The 17,938-nt window shown below is 35.7% G+C and overlaps 1 pseudogene; it reads left to right on the top strand.

Moving 5' to 3' along the window:
* The first annotated feature begins 1,796 nt into the window (after window positions 1-1,796).
* The window catches only part of LOC116565040, a 93,872-nt pseudogene continuing 77,730 nt past the window's right edge, over window positions 1,797-17,938 (top strand).

Genomic DNA, 17,938 nt, shown 5'->3' with positions numbered 1-17,938 from the left:
CTATTGAGTTCCTCACTTCTACACATTTTTGTTCTTTGAATTTGTTATAGCACTTCTCTCTGTTCACACAAGCTCTGTTCCTTCTAAGTTGCTTTTATTCCTGTGCGCGTCTCTTACATTAGGGTGATCTTCAGATATCTGTCCATCCTTGGCAGTTGTTATTTCCTTTTTTTTTTTTTTTTAGATGAAATCTTGCTCTGTTGCCAGGCTGGAGTGTAGTGGAGCAACCTCAGCTCACTGCAACCTCTGCCTTTCAGCTTCAAGCAATTCTTTTGCTTCAGCCTTCTGAGTAGCCGGGACTACAGGCATGCCACCACCACACCAAGCTACTTTTTGTATTTTTAGTAGAGATGGGGTTTCACCATGTTGGCCAGAATGGTCTCGAACTCTTGACCTTGTGATTTGCCTGCTTAGGCCTCCCAAAGTGCTGGGATTACAGGCATGAGCCAACACACCTGGCCCATTTCCTTTTATGAACGAAACCCTAAAATGGATTGGATTCTCTGAGCATTTGGCTTGGGTAGCACTTGTTACCCGTAAGGAGACTTGCTTGAGTTATTGATATGATGTTAGTCACTCTCCCTAGGCTGGTAAGATTGAAAGAAAAGTTTCTTCCAATATTGTCCTTGCATGTTTGTGTCTTAAAACATCTATTTGGTGGTTTTAAGTGTGTGTGTGTGCCTGTGTAAGGGAGAAGTGTGGTAAAAGGGCTTTTAATATTTTTTGAAATTGGATATCCCTATTATCTTACTAAGCCTCATAGCAGATACCAAATTAAGATGTGGGGAGGCGAGTTGGAAGTGTTGTTATTTTCCTCATGGAAATGAATTTAAAGGGTTTTATGACTTGTCCATGTTCTCACAACTGCTGAGTGGACAAATCAGAATCTGAATGTGGAGAAGGTGGATTTTATACACACTGACTAAAGATGTGTGCCCTGGGAACAACATAAGGCCTAGATAATACCTTCTCTGACAGTTTGTGAGAATCTGACAGTTTCTGGTCTTTTGAATGAAGAAGGAATCAATAATAGAGGTATATTAAATTATAATAATCAAGTAAACAATATTACTTGATTATATAATTTTGAATAAGCATTTTAGGCTTTAGTCTCTTTAACCAGAGAAGCTTGTGTGAAATCTGTTAGTTCTACTTCCAAAAATAACTTCAAGTCTGTTCACTCCTCTCCAACTTCACTGCTACCTTTCTAGTCTTCAAATAATCACTAGTATTCTCTTGGCTTATCACAATAAACCTCCTACCTGATGATTTCACCTCCATTCTTCTCCTCTTCTTATAAATGGTGTACATGGAACTGAGAAGAATCTTTTCAAAAATTTATATCATGCCCTTTCCTGGCTTAAGATGTTATAACGTTTTTCTATAACAATAAAATATAATTCCTCAGCATAGTCCATAAGGCCTGAATAGGCTGACTTTTATCCACTTTTTTTAACATCAGCTTTTGCTTCCCTCACTATGCTCCAACCATAATAGTTTTGTTCTGCAGTGCTGGGAGATTTCTGCTTTAAGGATTTTGCTTATGCTATTCTTTCTACCTGGGATGCTCTTCCTACTACTGCCAATTGATTGATACTTCATAATCATTCTTCAGAACTTATCTTAAATTCCTTTTTTAAGAGTCTGGCAAAATCTACTCCCTCAGTGAATTACATTCTTTGTTTCTTTTAATGTTTCAGGCTATCTACATGTAATAGCTAAGCTATCAGAAGAAAATCTAGAGAATCTGAAAAGTCATTCTTTTTATTGTGTGCATTTGTACTTTTTCAACCACGATGTCAGAAGAATGTTATCAGATGAGAATGTGCTTTTAATTCGCAAAGTAAGGTTTTAAGAAGCCACTTGGTGTAAGATAGTGAAGTGTACTGAAACAGCACTGGGGACTTGGACTTTGCTGCTAAGTTGGGGAGTCGCCATAGCCAAATTAAATTGCTTCCTCGTACTTCATTTCCTCTATCTCTGAGGTACAAAGATTGGACGGAGACAATTCCTATAGACCTTTCTGGCTTATGTCCTGGTGGTGCTCTATGCTAAACATGGCTTTCAAATGATTTTCCAATACAGGCGTACTTTAGAGATATTAGCAATTCAGCTCCCGACCACTGCAATAAGGTGAATTTTGCAATAAAGTGAGCCACACACAAATTTGGGTTTTCTTGTGCATATAAAATTATGTTTGTAATATACTACAGTCTATTAAGTATGCAATTGCATATGTCAACAAAACAATGTACATACACCTTAAATAAAAATACTCTTGCTAAAAAATGCTAACCATCACTGAGCCTTCAGCATGTCCTAATCTTTTTGCTGGTGTAGGGTCTTATGCAGATGTTGATGGCTGCTGATTAATCAGAGTGGTGGTTGCTGAAGGCTGGGGAGGCTGTGAGGATTTCTTAAAACAATAATGAAGTTTGTTCCATTGATTGACTCCAGATCATTCTAGTCACAAAAGATTTCTCTATAGCAAATAATGCTGTAAAGCTTATCTCAAAATTGAAGTTAGTCCTCCAAATCCAGCCACTGCCTTAACAACTAAGTTTATGTAATATTCAAAATGTTTTGCTGTCATTTCAAAATATTTACAGCATCTTCACCAGGAGTAGTTTCCATCTTAAAAAAACAAAACACTTTTTTTGGCTCATCCATGAAAAGAAACTCGTCATTCATTCAAGTTCTGCAGTGAGCTTGTAGCAATAGAGTAACATCTTCAGAGTAGATTTAGCATAATTCTTACGGACCCTAGGATTTTCAAAATGGCAAATGAGCTTTGGCTTCAACTTAAAATCATCCTTTTCATCAGCCCCTAACAAGACAGTCAGCTTCTCCTTGGAAGCTTTGAAACTAGGAATTGAGTTCCACTCTTTATGAAAGTCCTGGATGGCGTCTTCTCCCAATATGAGATTGCTTTAAGTACACTGAAAATCTACAGAAGACCCAGATAGTGGGAAGCACTATCCGGGTCTTCTACAGCCCACGCTGGCTCTGGGATCTCGGCACAGGTCTTTTGCTCTTCCTCTGCTTGAGCGGCTGCCAGGAAGATCCTGAAGCCCAAAGCTGAGGTGGCCTGAGTGCAGGTGGTGTTGGTGCTAAACATCAGTGTGGTGCAGGTGCTACAGGATGCACTGAGGCCCAACCTGGGACCCAAGGGCAACATGAGGATGCCTGTTTCTGGTGCTGGAGACATCAAGCTTACTAAAGACAGCAATGTGCCACTTCACAAAATGCTAATTCATGAAATGCCAATGCTATTAAATGGATTCTTTTTTTGTTTTTTTCCCAGATGGCATGTCACTCTTGCTGCCTAAGCTGGAGCACAATGGTGCAATCTCAGCTCACTGCAACCTCCACCTTCCAGTTTCAAGCAATTCTTCTGCCTCAGCCTCCTGAGTAGCTGGGATTACAAACACCCGCCATCATGCCCACCTAACTTTTTTGTATTTTTAGTAGAGACGAGGTTTCACTATGTTGGCCAGTCTGATCTCGAACTCCTGACCTCATGTGATCCACCTGCCTTGGCTTCCCAAAATGCTGGAATTACAGGTGTAAGCCACCATGCCCTGCCTAAATGCATTCTTAATATCAAAAGTAGCAACAGCTCAAGATTACATAACCAGTGATGGTATGACTTGCAATATCCTAATAATTAGAGAGCTATTAAAGTAGGTGTACCTCTACATTTCTGAAGGCCTTCATCCCAGAACAATCACTGAAGGATTTGAGGCTGCAAAGGTAAGGGCTCTTCAGTTTTTGGAACAAGTCAAAGTAAGCAGAGGAATAAACATAGAAACACTTAGACATGTGGCCAGAACATCTCTTCATACTAAAGTTCATGCTGAACTTGCAGATGTCTTAACATAGGTTGTAATGGACTCCATTTTGACCATTAAAAGGCAAATTGAACCTCTTGATCTCTTCATATTTGAGATCATGGAGCTGAAACATAAACCCAAAACTGATACAAGCTTAATCAGAGGGTTTGTTTTGGACCATGGAACATGTCATCCTGATTTGAAGAAAATGGTGGAAGATGCATATATCCTCAAGTGTCATGTGTCATTAGGATATGAAGAAAGGAAGTGAATTCTGGCCTTTTTATTTACAAGAGTGAAGAAGAGACAGAAAAAAATTACAAAATCAGAAGGAAAGTTCATTGAACGTAGAGTTAAAAAATATTAGAACTGAAAAGAAAAGTCTGTGGTGATTCAGATAAAGGATTTGTTATTATTATCAAAAGAGAATTGATCTATTTTCCTTAGCTATCCTTGCAAAATAAGGCGTACTAGCTCTACACAGAGCTAAAAGTAGAACTAAAGAGAGTCTGACTCTTGCTTATGGCGGGTAGCTCTGATTTCTTTTGATGACCTAAATCCTGACTGCTTAGGACATGCAGGTCGTGTGTATGAGTATACATTGAGAGTTCACCTTTATTGAGAAATGACATAAGAATCCTCACTCTGTCACATTATTGATCAAAGGACCAAATAAACACATACTCTCTCAAATCAAAGATGCCATAAGAGGTTGCTTCAGGGTGGTCAGAAGAGCTATTAATGGTGGCTATGTAGCTCCAGGTGCTGGTGCCATAGATGTGGAAATGGCAGAAGCCCTGATTAAATATAAGACCAGTGTAAAGGGCAGGGCACAGCTTGGAGTTCAACCATTTACTGATGCATTGCTCATTATTCCCAAGGTTCTTGTTCAGAATTCTGCTTTTGACCTTCAAGAACGTTAGTTGAAATTCAAGCAGAACATTCAGAATCAGTCAGTTTGCAGATGTGGACCTCAACATAGATGAGCCAATGGTAGCGGCAGAAATAGGCATATGGGATAACTATTGTGTAAAGAAACAGCTTCTTCATTCCTGCAGTGTGATTGCCACTAACATTCTCTTGGTTGACGAGATCATGCAAGCTGTTAATAGAATGTCTTTCCTGAAAGGTTATGCAGAAAATTCCCTGTATCTGAGTCTTGAAGACTCTGCAAAGTGATCCTGAGGACTATAGCTGTGGAATTTTTGTCCAAGCTTTGAATGGTTTTCAAAAAATTTTTCTTTTCCTGTATGAAGAAAATAGAGAACACTGTTACCTATTAAAATTTTGAAGTTTTGAAATTTCAATTACAATATTTTTTTAATTGCACTGAAGTATAAACACATAAAGCAGGTCCATGTGTGTCTTTTACCCAAAGAACAGGATTTTCGCTTTAGCTGCAGTGACATAAAATTCCGTGTTAGAAAAGCATATGTTATTTACCTTATTAAATATTTCTTGAAAAACAAATTTTAATAGTTTAGTAATTTCTCATGAGGATGTCTGTTAAATTATCCAACAGTGTCCTATTGTCAAGTATTTAGGTTTAAAAAAACTTTTGTGCTAATATAAATAACACTTATGTAATTTAAGATTTTGAAAGCATCCCTATTAGTAGAAATTTCCATTTGTAAACTTATTAGATCAATTGGACTTTTCCTGCTTTTGAAATAGCTTTGCTAAGCTGCTCCCCCCAAAAAGTCAAGCTGAGGTAAATGGGAAGAGGAGCAAACTAGAGGCAAGGGAGTTGGGAAACTACGAGTGTCAAGTGGCAAAAATAGAAGAGGAAGAGGTAAAAAGATGGTGGAAGGCATGGTGACTAAGGGCCAGCGTGATTGGGTGAAATACAGTACAAGATTTGTAGCTGACCATATTTTTAAGCCTCTGAACTTTCTGCTTGTGCAAAATATCCATCTCAAACCCTATAGTGCCATATTTTTCTCACTCAAATTACTGTTCTCTCCTACATATTCCATAAGATTGTTTCTATACAATTGATCTATTTCTGTAGTCCTTGCAGATGAAATTGTGTGCTACGTAGCTATGTGTTTTGAGGACTTAGCAGTTATCTGCAATGAATCTGTAATGAATATTAAGTTGAAACCTCAAAACAAAAAAGAAAATCTGTTGTTTGGTATATAGCCACCGTTATCAGTTATCTTAGCTAGGGCTTCTGGATAACTCGCTGCAACTTCTATATCAGCACTTTCTGCTTCACCTTGCAATTTTATGTTATGAAAATGGCTTCTTTGCTTATATCTCATGAACCAAACTTTTGCTAGCTTCTGAGTTTTCTTCTTTAGGCTCCTCACCTCTGTTCATAGTATTGAAAGAGTTATGGTCTTGCTCTGCATTAGACTTTGGTTTAAGGGAATGTTGTGACTTGTTTGATCCTCTATCCAGGCCTCCCTTTTTCCATACCAGCAATAAGGCGGATGTAGTTTTTTATTTGTGTATTCATTGGAATAACACTTTTAATATCCTTCAATAATTTTTCCTCTGCAATCATAATTTGGCTAACTGTTTGGAACAAGAGACCTAGCTCTGGGCCAATTTCAACTTTCAACATGTCTTCCTTTCACTTCCTCCTTTCTATTTTTTGATTGAAAGTGAGAAGCATGTGACTCTTCCATTCATGTGGACACTTAGAGGCCATTTTAGGGATATTAGTTGGCTCTATTTTTATTTTTATTTATTCATTTATTTTTGAGGCAGAGTCTCGCTCTGTCACCCAGGCTGGAGTGCAGTGGCATGATCTTGGCTCACTGCAACCTCCACCTCCTGGGTTCAAGTGATTCTTCTGCCTCAGCCTCATGAGTAGCTGGGACTACAAGTGCCCACCACCACACCCAGCTAATTTTTGTATTTCTAGTAGAGACAGGGTTTCACCATGTTGGCCAGGATGCTGTCAAACCCCTGACCTCAAGTGATCTGCCCTCCTCAGCCTCCCAAAGTGATGGGATTATAGGCATGAGCCACTGCAGCCACCGTAGCTCAATTTTAATATTGGGATGTCTCAGAAAACAGGGAGGCTAGAGTGGAGGGAAAGAGTTCAGAGAATGTCCAGTTGGTAGAGCAGTCAGAACACACACAACATTTATTGATTATTTAACTATCTTCCATGGGTGTAGTTCATGGTGCCCCGAAACAGTAACACCAAAGATCACTGATCACAGATCATCATAGTAGATATGATGATTATGAAGAAGTTTGATATATTGCTGGAATCACCAGTTTGTGACAAAGAGACACAAATTGAGCACCTGCTGTTGGAAAAATGGCGCTGATGCACAGATAGACTTGTTCCACACAGAGTTGTTACAAACTTTCAATTTGTAAAAAAACACAGCATCTGCCAAGCACAATAAAGTGAAGTGAAATGAAACAAGATATGCCTCTTCTGCCAAACACAGGAAAATTTTTCAAAAATTTAAAGTAAACCTTAAAATGTATAATTTTTTATTTTTGTTAATGAAAACTTCCTTGAGTAGGCTCAGATTTGTCGTCATAAGAATATTTTTGTTTTGATTTCATTCCAACATTGAAATTAAACTGTTTCCTGAGAATACCAGCTGCTATGAGGGGATTCGTGATCTGAAAGTACCACAGAAAGCAAAGAACAGAAAATGAAAACATAGTGATTAAATGTCCATTGGATGAGTCATATAATGGTTACCCTGAAAGAATCTGAAAATGAAACATCCCTAAAACTATGCAAAGCAAAGTGCTATCTAAATATACACTTGCTAGTAAATGTGTGTAAGGGCAGACTTCAGCACGGCCATGAACCAATATTAAATTAGTAGCCACAAAACAAGCTCTATTGATTAGCCTATTGGCTCATTAGTAATGCCAATATTTAAATCTGAATGCAAACACTAGTGAACAGATATAGGTTGTACTTTACAGTGATTGACAGCACTATGGGAAGTCAGATGCCAATTTTTGTTCATTCTAATATGTTAAGGACCCTTTTCCTTCCCAACATCACCATGGAAAGCTACCTCCAGGAAAATCATCTAGATCCATCACATTTTAACTATAACTATAGTTAAACAGTGATTTAAATATTTTACAAAATCTGAAAGCTGTTTACTACTAATAATATGTTACTAATTACAATTTTGGAGAAATCTCAGTGTTGAAACTAAACAAACTTATAAGAACTGAAGAAAGGACTAAACAAAATTATAAGAACTTAAGAAAGACATGCCAAATAACACTAATAAGCAATGAGTCTTGTTCCACAGATTTTTTTTTTTTTACACAATCCTCTCTAAAGAACAATTGTTGGATTGCATACGGAGGTTGTTATGATATTGATCTCAAAGGTTAATGATGTATCTTTAAGTATTCATTACACAACTTTAACAATTCCTTACACATGTGAAACATTTTAGAGTTTTCAAGGGGCTTTCACATTGACTGCTGATTACATTGTGAAAGACTGAATAATGTACAAAGTGTCTCAACCATATTTTTTTCTTCACAGCATAATCCTGACATGTTTAAATATGCTGTCGAAGTATACTGGGTGAATTAATGAATTTGATCCACACCAAAAAACTACGTTAGGCATACCTAAAAGAATTATTCTACCATTTTACAGATCTAGAAACAGTTTTAGTGATTTGCTAGGATGTCTTCACTATAGATAAACTCCTGAGAGGGAGTGAAGAAGTGAACTAGCCAATAAAAATCTGTAGAGATGGAAATTTTCAAAGAACACATACATGTATTTCAACACTGTTACTATACTTGTCAGAAATGATCAACAAGTTACAGTAGAAGCCTCAAATCAGGGTTCAGTTTTTCAGTTTTTAGATTTTACTATTTGTGTCCTGTTATGTAACTTAGTTTGCTGTTGTTGTTATTGTTTGCTTGTTTCTTTTTATCTACAGGGGCCAACACCATTTTTTATGGTGTTCACTTTGAGGATTTATCTTTATCTTTTAAAGGTTAAGGAAGGTAATATTTGAATCTTTCTTAAACCATTTTACGTCTTAAGTAAAGTAACATTTCCACTGAGTCTTAAATGGGTTTCACTGTCAGTTTTGGAATTGGGTAAAGGGTGTTTCAAATCTAGAAAACCACGTGAGCAAAGTCCTGATTCGAGAAACTGCGGAGGGGAAAATAAGTTTGGTAGATTCAAGAAATACATGGAAAGGAAAGGTTTCATGTGTGAGGGTTACATTATGAGCACCTTGAACACCAAAAAGAGCACTTTGTCCCATGAGCAGTAGGGAGCTATCGATGATTATTTAGTAAAAGAATTGCAGTGTAGGTCATTGTTTTTTTTTTTTTTTTTTAAATAATGAGGTCATAGCCATATCTCTGCTATAATGTGATTACTCCAGTGATAATGACAGAAAAGGAAGGTGTGTGTGTCTGTGTGTATTGGAAGACAGGACTAAAGTAGGAAACTGGGGCAGGATCACCATCTTAGAGGCGCTATTTCAATAGTCCAATTAAAATGGAAAATGTATCTACTTCTTGCTAATTTGCTTAGGTATGTAAACCAGGACAAGTTACTCCCCTGTAAGCCTTGTTTTCTTCATTTGTATTCTAAAGAATTGCCGCTATAATTGAGAAATTGTCTATACTACAGTTATTAATACCATGTCCAATATATCACAGGTACTTAATAAGTTTATAATTATTATGCCAAGCCAATGAAAATATGTTGTTTTGGGAGGAGGAGCACTTTAAAATTACTTATTATTAATGTGTATTTATTTCATTGACAAGAAGTGTATGTATTTATGAGGTAAAGTGTGATGTTTTGATATATGCCCACAGTGTGGAATGATTATCTTAATTAGCTTGAAATCAATAATCATTGTTTTTTGATGTGATGAGAACATTTAAACTCTTTCCTAGCTTTTCACATATACGGTACATTATAATTAATTATAGTCACCGTGCTATATGATAGTTCTCCAGAATTTATTCCTCTAATGAATATGTTTCAGTAAAATATTGCTGTCTTTTCTCAATCAAACTTTCTTTCACAGCTGGGACATCCTATGTGACAAAGATAACAACACACTCTCACAGTGTCTTTCCTAACACTCTCTTCTTGGCTACTCTCAGCTAAGAAAGCTTTGCTAAGGGGCTCTATGACAGTGAGGTCATGTTGTCACCTGGAGCTTCTGCTATTCTGCACCATACAACCAGAAAGACAGCAAACCTGTGAAAGAACACCCTGCCATGCTTGAGAAGCCAAGCATGAGCTCTGCATATTTGTTCTCCTCCCAGAGTGAGTCAAGCACGATGTGCACTCATTGTGGAGTGTTTGCTAGACACTTGGCGTTCATTTATCTACTCACATTTTTTTCACCCCACCTGCATATAAGGTGGAATGGTGAGACTATTCTTTAATATCTACCACATTTCTCCCCCTTAAATGGTGGAGGCTTTCTCATGCTGGAGACCAAATAGGAACTTTGACATATTTCGATGACTGGAAATGGTAAGACTGAACAGTTATGTATTAGGAATAAAGTATGCAGAAAACTTTTATGATCAAGGAGATTCTATTCTACCTCTGGGACTGACTTCATCTTAGCAGTGCCCAAGAATGATTATATGCTGGACCTGGAATGTACAATAAATACACATAGTATGGAATGGTAGTAATTTTTGTTATTGTCACTGAAAACTAAGCAACTACGTGACCTGTTATGGTCAATGTATTAAAGACAGAACATTGAGATAAATAATATTATTTAATCCAACATGCTTACCAAACACTATTCATATACCAAGCCCCCTACAGTATATTGTTGGAATTCCAACACGTCTATGCAATACTTCCTTCACTCAAAGTATTCTGAATGGAAAGATTCCCCTAAGGAATAGGCTTGGTGAAATGCAATAACTAATCCTTCTGGTCTTTAATTAATGATATTAATAGTTCAGGTTTCATATTAACTTCATTTCATTTTATCCAAGAAGACTTGGCACTCATTTGATATATGCCTTCGCATATTTCATCTTTGGGGATACATATTTCTTAGACTGCTGGAAAGATAGCAGAGCTGTGTTTTTCTCTATAAGGTATCAACTTGGTGATTTACACTCAGTCTTATACAGATAAATACATTTTGACATTTGGTTGGGTAGTCTTCTCCAGTCAGATTGGTATTACCAACCCCTTGAGAGCTCATAAATGGAGAAATGAAGGGGACTAGGGAACAATGAAGAATCAAAATGTAAAGAATTTAATTCTCATCACAATGAAGAATCAAAATATGCTATAGGTTTATTTTCCACTTGTTAACTAAATGATTAAAGAAGGAAAACTATTCTTTGTTCTCGAGTTTATTTTTCTGCCTGTCATAAGATACAACTGACTATGTTTGCATACATCTTTGTGGTTGGAAGAATGTTATTTGAGAGGCATTCCTGTTAATAAAGTTTGGTCATCTAAGCCACTTTGTTATGAAATACAGTACACATTCCTGTTTTATTTATGTCAAATTTTTATGAAGGACATAAAAAATTATAGGTTCAGAGAGAGGGGGAAGATACCCAAATCTCTACATTTAATATGCAATGTTGTATCGACATAATCAACCAGACTATTCAATATTAGCAATATTACTGAAAAATGCCAAAATAAAGGCCGAACAGTTCCCCTTTTAATGTGTTGGAATTCACGGAGGACTCTGTGGTTGGTGGTGACAGTTTGAGATTACTATTTTAGTATTGCAATTTCCCAGAGTTGCTTCAGAAACAAGAAGATAAGATTCCATTCTACTTTGTGACATGTATTAAAATTCTAGGGTTGAATCTATTCAATTTTTCCACCTGAACGTTTGATGTTAGAATGTGTTCAACTTCCTTAAAAAGTGTCCTGATGATTGTTGCAAAGATATCATTAGTTGATTCTTTCATTTGAGAAGCATCTCTTCTTATTTCTGTTATTAAGTAGAATGGGAATTAAATATGAATATGCTTTAGAAACTAGCTAAATATATAGCCCCAACTATATTAAAATTAATATTTGTTTTTGTTAGACTCAACATAGTACGTTAAATGAAGCTCAACATGTTGGCTAATCTCAATCTGTTATTAACACTATATAGACAAATTTTCCACCTACTAAGTTTCCGCTAGTCAATGTATTGATATTAACTTATTACCTGGAAAAATCACATTTGATATTTATACACATATAAGCTTCTAGTTAACATAAGTCCACCTGGTTCACTGCAAATATTAGAACATTTCACTCAAGTTGGAGAAAATAGTTATTACGTAATTCAAGAGGCAATTGTTATCAGTATAGATGGAGGAGACATAAGGAGGTAATTTTATGAAAATTGCTCAAGTTGAATCTATATTCTTGGTAGAATGATAGAATGTCTCATCAACTTTTTGGAATAGTAAATCCATTACAGCAATTCATCCATTTACATAGACTTAAAGTATAATCTGTTATTATTTGTCAATGGCTTAAAAATCTCTGAATGAATTAGACAAGCTTTTAATAAGAAATAAAATCTGTTAGAACATTCTAAACACATTGTTTATATTTCTTTGCCTGACCTCTGCTGTTAAAAAGCCATGACAGCTGTTTAGTTTCAAGTGTGTCCAACCCAGTGAAGTGGCAAAAATCCTTTTAGAACAAGTTAGATTGCATCTCTCTTGTTCTGCTACCCATTGTACGCACAAGCGTCATCTCTTAAGATGAGATAGCCACATTTGCAATATCTAGTTTACCCTTTTTCTTGGACTAAATTTGAATATTTTCTGTTTATGTCAGGATAGAAACATTTCTCGCATCTGGAAAGCCTTGGGCCTTCACCCCGGAAAGCAGCCCAAGAGACTGTGCTATGTCTTTGCCTCCTATCCCATGATATTTCTGTACAGAACAAGTCTACTGCTAAAGGCTGATGGTAAAATAGAAGCATCAGAAGCCTACTTCCAGAAATATATATTTTATATATATAAATATATATTATAATGTAAATTTATATATGATATATAAATATATTAAATAACATATTATATGATATATATTTATATTTAATTATATAAATTAAAGTATATATGTGTGTGTGTGTATATATATATATGTGTATATATATATGAACAGGACCAAAAGACCTTTGAAAGAAAAGAGGAGTTTTTCCTGTAGATTTATCCAAACAGGTTTTCCTATGACACAAGTTGTTACACTTTTCTTCCTTCATTCTGGATTATTTTCTTACCTATTTCCACTACAAAATAATGGCTTCATTGAACTTTCTCTGATGAATCTGTCACCCAGAAGAATCATTCTTTAAAACAGAAAGGCAACATATGTAAGGAGAATCTTTTGAGACTAATGTAAACTTTCAATTTCTTGCCCAAGTGTACCGTTAAAGAACAATTAATCTCCTGAATAACACTTCGGACTCAGTTGCCACTCAGAAGAATTATCAGAAGGAGCTCTGATAGCCACAACTCAGATTTAGTTACAGAAAGAGGCCAATGGGCCAGGCGCGGTGGCTCACACCTGTAATCCCAGCATTTTGGGAAAGTCAGGCAGGTGGATCACAAGGTCAGGAGTTCGAGATCAGCCTGGCCAACATGGTTAAACTCTGCTTCTACTAAAAATACAAAACTTAGCCCAGCATGGTGGCAAGTGGCTGCTATCCCAGCTACTTTGGGGGCTGAGGCAGGAGAATAGCTTGAACCAGGAAGATAGAGGTTGCAGTGAGCTGAGATCATGCCACTGCATTCCAGCCTGGAACAGAGTGAGAGTCCATCTCAAAAAAAAAAAAAAAAAAAAAAAAAATAAGAGAGAGACCAATGAGGCCAATGGCCTTTAGAGACCAGTGAACTCAATGGTATGCATCTTATTCAACCAGACACTTAAATTCATCAGGCAAACAGCCATATTTTAAAAGATCATGTATTAATAAAATAAATAGCTCATATAATTATAGTTATAAATAAAATGTATTGACCCACTATGTGCTTGCACTGTACTAAGTGCTTTACTTACATTTATTTTCTTTAATTGTAATAATATTAATCTTATGAGATAGGTATATTATCTGTCTTTCCATTTTAAAAATAAAAAGGTAGGGTGGTCTAATAATCTAGTAACAATAATAATATATATCTGATATTTATTATTTGCCAGGCCATGTTTTAAGAGTTTTATTATATTAACTCATTTATCTGCAATAAAATCCCCATTGAGTAGATATTATTTTTAATCCCAACTTTAAGGTGAGGCAGTTGAAAGGCACAAGAAAGTTTAAACAATTGCTCACAGTCTTAGCTAGTAAGTGGTGGCGTTGAGACTGAAATGCTGATAGTCTGGTTCCTCAGGCTATCCTGTTACCACTGCATTGTACTGTCTTTGCCTTTCCATGCAATTAATTACTAATGATTTATTTCTGGTTAGTGGTAGCAATGGGCCTTAATTTAAAGTCTGTGCTCTTAATTACTGTTTACTCCATTGCCTCTCATTTAGTGTGCTTAATACAAAGTCCTATGCTTTTCATTGTACATACAAGTGGCAGAGAGGTGTGCGAAGATAATCCTTGTCCTTGGAAATTTTACTGTTTGGTAAGAAAACTGTGTTATCTATAAAAAAGGGGTATATTCATCCAACTAAAATCAGAATGACTTCTCCAAATGATAACTCCAGGATTAGAGACCTCTCCATGACTCCAGTAACTTTGACTTCTGTAACTCCTGGTTCTTCTATACCCCCATAGAACTCCTATAACTTTGATATTGAATGAGCCAAGGGGGCCTCTACTGGAGAAATTTGTAGAGGTTATTTTCTATAAGAACTGTTATAATTAATAAGAAGTGAGCTATTGCTGAAGGTTGTACCCTCTCACTGTGAAAATCAAATGGCCAAACTAATGATTGGCAGTGACAAGGACAAATCTACCATTAGGAGTAACACCAGCTTCAGAGTGCTAGCCTAGGGGAGAAAATGATGGTGTGACATGAAGGAAGTAATGGGAATTTCAAACTTTAATTCAATTGTTTATAGTCCCCAAATATTCTCTGCAAACCAAATGTAGTTTACTGAAGGAAAAATAATTTCTTTCTGGAGACAAAACAATATTGAGAAAAAAGTGGAGAGGAAAAGATATTTTTGAAAGAATAAAATCCTAAAAGCTTTTATAAGTTTGTATTTAGTAAAACTGTAAATGTTACTATAGAAATAACACTAAACTAGGAATCAGATGCCCAAGTTCAAGTTCTACTGAAATCTTATAATTTATTCTCATATATAAAATATTACTCTAGTAGATTTTTATTAAAATGATGTTTTCTCACAGGCTTTATTTAGTTCATAGCAGCCTCTTCCTTTTCTGAGCTCCTATAGTTCATACCATTCACCTAAACAGTCTATATTATTATATTATATAGTGTCATATATTATTATTTCCTGGACTATGTATTACTATGTCATTTTATTCAATTTTATTATAAGTTATTTAAGGGTGAGGCTTATGAATTTTACCTCTTTTCAGTTCCTGTTCTTTGCCAAAAGTCAGTGTTCAGTAATTGCTGATGGATTCAGATTAGGGCTCCATTAGAAAGGCACTCATAAAATCAACACTTTCCAAACAAATCAGTGGAATTCAAGCTTATTATTTACTTACTGATAATAATGAACTATAATGAATGCATAAACCAGAGACCTCACTTTATCCAAATAGTTGCAACCAGATGTAATAACGTAAATATGGTGATGGATACAATTACTAATTGCCAGTTAACGTAAGTTTATTCTTTGACTAATCACGGTAATCTTTTTTCTTAAAGATGACATTTTTGACCATTGACACTTTCAATAAATGATGTGTTTACATTGGCAATCATATAGCTTTAAAGAAACTGTTTTTGGAATGACTTTTTATAAAAAATAAAAGGCAGAAAATAACAATTGCAATTTCAATCCTGATTCTCCTGGGAGGTTTCTCTTTCTCATCGCAGTTTAAACTGGGAAAATGTTTTTAATCTAACTCTTATAATGTAGGGTACTATAGATCAATATAATATGGTTATATCCTAAGATAAAACCATATCAGTTTTATGCTAGGATACTGGAAAGAGCACTATACCAAGTCTGGAGATCTGATTAGGAGCCCTGGCACTATTGACAACTTTTGGTGTGATGTTGGGTAAATATCTGTATAACAATGTCTTCCAACAATAACATACTGAGATTCCTCAAGATACAAAATTTGCATTCTTTCTTCTACCTCTGTTCCCAATGTGCTATTTCTCTGTCATCCTGGGACATTGCATTGATATCTAAGAGATCCTCACCCTGGAATGAAAACTGCAAGTTTGTAAAGAAAACAATCTAAGATTGAAATAGCCTTTGTGATATAAAGAGCTGTAGAGTCTCATGATCTATATAGTGACTGTGTAATAAATGGTTTTGGCAGCTTAGGCATCAGACAGTTGACCAGGTCAGAATGGGTGATTTTGCTTGACGCTATTTACTTGTTTTTCCCTTGTGCAATTTTATTTACTTTGGATAAGTTCTTCTTAATAAATGTTCTCAAGTCAGAAATAGAATACCCTAGTCCTACCTCCACTCCTTAATAGTTCATTATATTGGGTAAGTCACATGTTCTCTTTGAGTATCAGTTCTCCATCTCTCAAATAAGGATGATAATGTCTACTTAACATAATTTTCATGAATATTAAATGAGCATTTATTTATGAATACTTATCTACTACTAAATATTTCCAAATTTAAGGGATGATAATGAAAATGACACTTTGAGGAAGATATAGTAACTCCTTCAGGTGTTTATCCTTAAATAGGTAATTGTACTGTATTCTAAATAAACTACCAGCAATTTTAAAACTGTGGTAGCTTTACAATTTTATGAACTTACTTTTAAACTTGGACTTTTAACGCTCTATTTGCCTTAATAAGGAGGAATTAACCATCTGAATGTACCCTGTTTACTTGATAAAAATCAATAGTATTGCTACAACTGCTACCACTATCACTACAAAGATAATACTATGTTTGATAATGTAAATATCACAATATTTCAAGAATGATCATCCCTCAAAATTTATTAAAGCTAAAGCAATCTTTTTGTTTTCTAAGATTATGATTATTGCATAGAAAGAAATGTTTGTTACCTGTATCCTTTCTTGGGGATGTTGTGAAGTGGGGTAGAGTAATTAGTCTTTGCATGCAAAGTAAATCAAGAGTGACTCAGGGCAAATGTACACTTGTTGGGCTAGGACAAGAAAAGCAGGAATACTCAGGGAGAGAGCTCTTTCTCTTGTTAGACTGAAATTACTTTATCTTCAAAAAGAGAATACCAAGGTGATGGGTTGATCTGTGCAGCAAACCACCATGGCACATGTTTACCTGTGTGACAAATCTGCACATCCTGCACCTGTAAACCAGCACTTAAAATGAAAGTTGATGAAAAGAAAAAGGAAAATGGAGAATCAACTGCAGTGAAAACATAGGTTTAAACAGAAACTTAAATCAAAAGTCTAAAGAGTTTCACTGGAGTTTTCAATACCTGCTCAGAAGTTTGATCATTTTGAACAATTGAGGTTGAGCCATAGAACTCTGGGACTAGCATTTTCACAACTCATTCACATTTCAATGCTTCTGAGCCATATTTAACCAAAGAGAGCATGGCAGTTGCTTGCTTAGACATTTGTGCAGTCAGGTCACTATAATTCAAGGATTTGGACACCTGTCTTCATGAGCAACATTCACCACTGAAATGTATGACTTCAGTTTCAAGATTCTTGAGAGGTAATGGCAAAATAACTAAAGATATTAAAAATATAAATGAAGAAATTAATTTTTACCAACTTTCTTCTGAAAGATGGCTGCAAGGGAGTGACTGCTATTCAGCTACTCTGGATTTGTGGTTAGAGCCTGCAGAGAGGCTTTAACAGGATTAAGCAATGTTGACAAGACACACGCAACTGGAGTCTCTAGTATGTGATTACGTGCTATGATTTAGCTCAAAAATGGGGCAGAGAAAATTACAGAAAGCTTAAAGTTGCAAAAACAATCCAGTTTTTGACTGCTAAGCAAAATTATCTGAGGGTATCTAAGTTTTACAAATGAATTCCTCTGTTTC

The sequence above is a fragment of the Sapajus apella genome, unplaced genomic scaffold, assembly GCF_009761245.1.
Source record: "Sapajus apella isolate SASKATOON/1434 unplaced genomic scaffold, GSC_monkey_1.0 scaffold38, whole genome shotgun sequence".
Classification (NCBI taxonomy): domain Eukaryota; kingdom Metazoa; phylum Chordata; class Mammalia; order Primates; family Cebidae; genus Sapajus; species Sapajus apella.
This window is presented reverse-complemented; position numbering and strand designations above follow the sequence as displayed.